The sequence below is a fragment of the Capra hircus genome, chromosome 28 (assembly GCF_001704415.2).
Source record: "Capra hircus breed San Clemente chromosome 28, ASM170441v1, whole genome shotgun sequence".
Classification (NCBI taxonomy): domain Eukaryota; kingdom Metazoa; phylum Chordata; class Mammalia; order Artiodactyla; family Bovidae; genus Capra; species Capra hircus.
Genome location: NC_030835.1, coordinates 37,516,352 through 37,522,739, shown reverse-complemented (window position 1 = coordinate 37,522,739; position 6,388 = coordinate 37,516,352). Strand labels below are relative to the sequence as shown.

Sequence of the window (6,388 nt, the reverse complement as noted above, 5' to 3'; positions counted from 1 at the left end):
AGGTTGTTGGCGGCACGGGTGTTAACGTCAGGAAAGCCTCTCTGAAGAAGGGACACCAACCTGAGGCCTGAGTGGTGACTTTCAAGGACATTTCAGCCCTGGGCCCTCATCAGGAGAGGCCAAAAGGGAGCCGTGATGGAGAGCCAGGTCACAAGTGTGAGGCGGAAGGCCCTGGCACTACCCTAGTTCATCAGTTATAGGTGCCCGGGACTTCCCTTGCTAGTCCAGTGGTTAGACCCCAACCTTCCACTGCAGGAGTCATGAATTCGATTCCTGGCCAGGGAAGTAAGATCCCGTGGCCAAAATATATATAGGCGCTCACTGCAGGAACGTGTACAAATGTGTCCAGGACTCTGTCCCCCCACCCAACTCTGAGGGACAGGACTTCCATGAACACCAGTGCAGGTGGGACACTCTGGACTCCTCAGACAAGAAAGCCAGCATGGCCTGCTCAACCTGGAAGAGAGGCCATCCATGCAAGGACACTCAGGTAGCTCTCAGTCACTCAGATTTCCCCAGATGACCCTCCAGTTATGCCCATCACAGGATGCAAAAAGTCTCAGCCAGCTCCTGTGAACCAGCGTCCCTCCTGCTTGTGGGTGCAACCTCCACCTAGCATTCTCAGAAGAGGGGCTGGTTCGGGTATGGCCAGGGTCCTGGGGGACTCTGGGGTCCTGGGCCAAGCTGCCTAGCACATCCTCCCTTCCAGAAGCTCCCCTTCTCCCCACCATGTGGAAGGGTGCCAGGCCACACCAAGGCTTCACTCAGAAGCAGCTCACCTCCCTCCTAAACGTCGCAGCTCCATGCACTTCCTGGGGTGATGAGTGACCTTCACTCACATGGGTGAAGTAATGCCTTTCAGTCTCAACCTTCTTGGTCACATTGCAACACAGCCTTCTGGAAAGAAGAACTAGTTCCCAGGTGCCAGCTCAGGGAATTTCAAACACCTCCCAGGCTGGGCTTACCAAACTCACTGTCACACGGTCGGTCCAGGTGCCAGAACCACCCTGGCCCTTTTCCTCCAAAGATGCAACACCAGGGCCTCGGGCAGGTAGAGGCCAGAGGACTGGGGCTCATTCCCAGCTGTCCTTTTGCTGTGTGACTTTAGACAAATGACTCAGCCTCTCTGAGCTGCTGCCTCTATATCCACATAGGAATTGTGGGGAGAATTGGATGAGGAAATGGCTGTGAAAGCACTTTGTGAGTTGGAGAGCACAACACCAATGATAGTCATTCTGTCTGGCTGAAAAACTGATCCTAATAGATGAACTTCTGACTTTTTACCCAAGGAGTTGTTGGGGTGTGAGAACTGATATCCCCAAATCCACTTCAATGTTTTTAGTACACCAGCAAGTAAACTTCCAGGGTAAAATCCAAAATATACACTCCATGCCACATTGTAAAGCTCTATGATAAGATGTCAGGAGAGTCCCATATATGTAAATATCACAATAAGTCCTTTGCTCTAAACTAATTCCCTGGAGACCCAGAATTGGAGTTTCCATGGCACTACAGGCTATAAGCTGGCCTTGCAGTGACACACAGTAGGTGAGCCCAATATCAAGTCTTTTCATAGTTTCCAATTTATGCTACAAGAGAATGAACAGGTTCTTCTAAGGCACATGCTTTGAAGAGGCACAGAGGATCCCAGCCCTGCTACTCAGCAGATCCCTCTCTGGCCAATGACGCTGCTGCTCACAGCTCTTCAAATGCCTCTTCTCAGAAGAAATGGCTAAACCTTCACCATTCCATTTAAATCAGCCAAAAGAGAGACAAGGCTCCAGTTCTTCCTCACCCACAGGCGATGAGATCAGTCTAACTGCGATGCCCAAGAACAAATGACCGAGGATTTGGCTCTGAACAGGAAGGGACAAGATGAGCTGGACAGGAAGGGAAAAGCAGGCTTGGTCTGCAGAAGGCTGTTCACCATATGGCACAAGCCCATCTTGGCTGGTCTCCTTCCCCTACAGTAGAAGAGACCTCCCCCAACCCAGAAAGCAGGAGTAAAATCCTCTTTGGAAAATATGGGATGTGAGGCTTCCCCTGGAAGGCCCCAGTGAATTCAAAACCCAACTGGGATAGAACTCACCACTTTTTTTTTTTTTTTTTTGGCCTTGCATCATGCAGGATCTTATTTCCCCAAGCAGGGATCGAACCTGCCCTCTGCACTGGAAGCTCAGAGTCTCAACCACTGGGCCACCAGGGTAGTCCCAACTTTCCATCTTTCTTCTCCATGATCTCAGGAGAGCATAAGAAAGGCTGATACTCAAGCCCCATTTGCAGCCGGCTAGAAGGCAGCATCTCAAACACCCGTGTCCAAGACCATCCTCTTCACTTCCCGTCTCCGCGTGCTCTAAGTCCTCCCCATCTCAATCTGCCACTCTACTCTCCAACTCAAGCAAACACTCAGAAGTCATCCTTAACTCTCCCCTCCTTCATGCCCCACATCCAGTCCATCAGAAAAGTATGTCGGTACCGCCTCTCCAAGACATAAATCCGGGGTCACATACTGCTTGCTTACTCCCAACGTCATCTCTTGCAACGTCCTTCTCCCTAACCTTTGAACAGGCCACCTTCATTCCCCTGTGGCCTCTGCACCACTGCCCCTTCCCTCTGGCATGCTCGGGCCAGTCCAGCTTCTCCCCATCATTTGGGATTAGCTCCTACAGACTCCTGCTCTGCTTCCCTACCTAAAGTTGGCCCCCCTCCCCCAGCCTCCCCTCTAGCCCATCTCTACTACATCGTGCATTTTTATTTTCCTCTTCATTTGATGTGGTGACTATCTGTCTCCTGCGAGCCCCACAAGCCACAGGGGCCATGTCTGCCTCATTCACCACCATAGCCCTGGCACCTGGAAGTATTACCAGCACAGCTGCTCAAAAAGCACTTAATCACCACTTCCAAGAGTCCAGTAACTTTAAGCAGACTGGGCTTGGTAGAGCATGGTAGACACTTGCTGGGGTCAGCACCTCAGACCACAGAGCTGTGACTGAGTTCCTGGTTTGGCCACTGAGCTCATCAGTCCCGAGAAGCCCTGCACTGCCTCTACCCATGGCCTCTGTCTCTGAGGGGTCTCCCCCTTCCCCCCAGGAGCTGGACTTGAGACCACGAGCCAGCAGACCCTGGCCCCTCGCGCTCCAGAGTCCCAGGGGAGGGGAGGGCACCCGCCTCCCCTTCTTGGCCTCACCAGCTGGCCTGGCCAGCCCTGCCATTTCCCCGTCTATAAGACAGGGACAAAGAATGCTTTGTCACTGCACCTACTTCTCACGGGTGTTGTGAAACTACTATTTGCTTGGAAAACACTCTGAGAGCAACTCGGGTGAAGGTGCCCGTGGCTCGGATGACGCTGCTGTATTCAGTCCAGGCCAGGGAGGGCCAGGCCAACTCGTCATCTGGTGACCGCCTCAGCTGCCCGAGGGACAGGAGGGACACCCGCCTCTGCTGTGTCGCCAGGCCCGGTGTCGCCAAGCCTGCTGGCTGTGCTCTGGTCCCAGAATATATCCACGAGGTGCGTGTGCATTCCCAGAGCCACCTGACCCACTGATTTCAGCAGAATATGACCTCTCCCAGAGCCTGGGCAGTGGCCGCCAAGCACCCAGCCCACCCTGGTGTCAGGAAGGAGAGTCGAGGGTTACCTGGGGATAACCTCGCAGGCCAGGAGCTGGGACTAGACGAACGCAACAGTCTTGGCCCCTGGCCTGGGGAGGGCAGATCTACCAACCTGCACGCGCTCAGGTGCCCCTCACCAGCTGCAGGAGCAGCAGCCACCGTGTTGCCATGACAACCAGGCTTGGCAACCATCTCTCTGCCTCCCAGGAGGGGACAGTCCCCAGAACTGACCAGGCATTTCCTGGAGCCTCTCAAGGCAGACAATGGAGAAAGGCAGAGAGGCTGGCAGTGCAAGGGACAGGGGGCATACCTGCCACTCCGCCAGCACTCCAGCCTTCACGCTCCACGGGGCACTGAACTCAGCCCCACCTGCTCTCTCTCCCTGCAACATCCACCCGGGGGGCTGCCGCTTCCCTAAAGCGGGAGGCGAAGCATTTAGCAGACAGTGAACAGCAGACAGCATGTACATTTAATTATAACTCTCCCGGATAGGAAGGGCTGGCTATATACAGTATGTCTGCCTGTTACTAATTATATTTATTTTCAAACGACGAGGGGGAGGGGGATCTTCTGAAGATGAGTCAGAAAAAAAAATCCTTCAGTGTTATGAAAGGAGAGAGATCTCTGGAGGGTGTCTGCCATGCGCGGCTGTCACGGCCTGATAATGGAAAAACCTGCGCCAAGAGAACCACACTGCTGAACACCTCAAGGGGGCTCTCCCGGCCCCAGGTCCCCTCAAGTCAGGACCCGAGCAACTGAAGGGCCTTCCCCGCCCTGCCCCCCCGCCCTGGACAGAGCCTGCTCTCGTTCCTGCAAAGACAGGATCATTCAGTGTCTGCTGTCACCTTAACTGGGAGGCAATTTTCCAGTTGAAACACAGCTAAGTTTTTTTTTTCCCTCATCAAAGGAAAAGCATCCTGCCCAGATGGCCGAAAGGAAAAGGCTTCGTCTTCAATCCCCCGTTCAGCCCATGATGTTATTTATAACAACACCTAGAAACCCAGAATAGTCAGCCCCACGCCCGGCAGAAGCCAGTCCCCGCTTGGGAGGAAGGCAGACCACTGGGCTACCTTCAGCTGGATGTGGGGTCCGCACGCACAGGTGCACTCATCTCCACATGGGAGTGTGCGAGGTGCATGTGGGCGTTTAGAGGGGCCTGTTTCCCAGGCTCCAGCAGCTCCTCCTCCTCCTCCAAGGCTGCCCTGGCCCCTCCCCTCTACATGCACCAGGAGCTGAGCAGCAAAGGGAGCCCAGGGTGACACGCCTGCCCCAGAGGAGCCGTAGCATTCATGAAGAAGGCGTTTTCCAATAATGTTTTAAATAGTCACACTTGTTTTGTTTGTTTTCTTCCAGGAAGGCGGCACTGTTTTGGAAAAGGAGGGGGAGGGGGAAAACAAGTGAGTTCATTTCCTGAGTCTTTGAAACGTTTCTCCGTAGACAGAGCATTGAGAAGCTGCAGCCCCAGGTGGAGAGTGCGCAGGGCCGTAGCACACGTGGGGCGCAGACAGGAGCTTGGCCCCATCCATGTTCGTTAAGGGCCAGCGGCGGGGAAGCTGGACTCAGCACCAAGGGGCCATGAAAGGACCTGGGGGAGCAGGTCCCGACAAGTGTCATTCAGACCAGCTGTTTTGGAAAGGGTCTGTTTGTCCAGGGAAGGTTGGATGATTCCATCAGTTTATTCAAAGGAGAAGGCAGAAAATGGACCTGATCATTAGGGACCCAGGAGGGGGTTATGGGAGCTGCCAACACCTGTCACCGTCCACAGTGATTTTGGAACCCAAGAAAACAAAACCTGCCACTACTCCTCCTTTTTCCCTTTCTATTTGCCGTGAAGTGATATCATCTTAGTTTTTAAATCTGACTTTCAGGTCAGCTTTTTCACTCTCCTCATTCATCCTCATCAAGAGGCTCTTTAGCTCCTCATTGCTTTCTACCGTTAGGTGTCATCTGCATCCCTGAGGTTATTGATATTTCTCCTGGCAATCTCGATTCCAGCTTGTGATTCATCCAGCCCAGCATTTCACATGATGTACTCTGCATGTGAGCTAAATAAGCAGGGTGATGATATACAGCCTTGCCGTCCTCCTTTCCCAGTTCTGAACCAGTCAGTTGTTCTATAGTTCACGGGGTCGCAAAGAATCGGACATGACTTAGTGACTTAACAACAACAACAAATGTGCTTTTCACATTTGTTATTTCACCCCATGAGCAGTGGCACTGTGCCCACTCCACCGGGAAGGCGGGCAGGCTCTGGACAGTACATGACAGACCCAAGGGTATCCCACTCTGCCTGTGATAAAGCCATCTTTCCTGGTGGCTCTTAGCCATCTGTCCCTCTGCTTCAGGGCTGTAGTTAGCCTCATGTGCAAAAGGCACTGTAGGGGTGAGTCAGCCCGTGTCTGTCTGTCCATCGATCCCACTAGAGTAAAACCTCCATGAGGAAGGGACTTCCCTGGTAGTCCAGTGGTTAAGACTCCACACTCCTGATGCAGAGGGCCCAGGTTCGACCCCTGGTCAGGGAACTAAATCCCACATGCTGCAATAAAGGCGGAAGAACCTGCGTGCCGCAACAGTTAATAAGACCCAGCACAGCCATAAATAAAATAAGTAAATGTCTACATTAAAAAAAAAAAAAACTGGTACATATACAAGTCTCTCTCAACAATTGAGAATTTCATTATTGCGTAAGACTGAGGACTCCCCAGGTGGTGCTAGTGGTAACCCGCCTACCAATGCAGGACACATAAGAGACACAGGTTTGATCCCCGGATCCAGAAGA

At 52.9% G+C, this 6,388-nt stretch overlaps 1 non-coding gene across 1 annotated transcript; it reads left to right on the top strand.

Moving 5' to 3' along the window:
* On the top strand, positions 6,059–6,131 carry TRNAR-CCU. Its single transcript has one exon. It is a non-coding gene; the product is annotated as a tRNA-Arg (tRNA).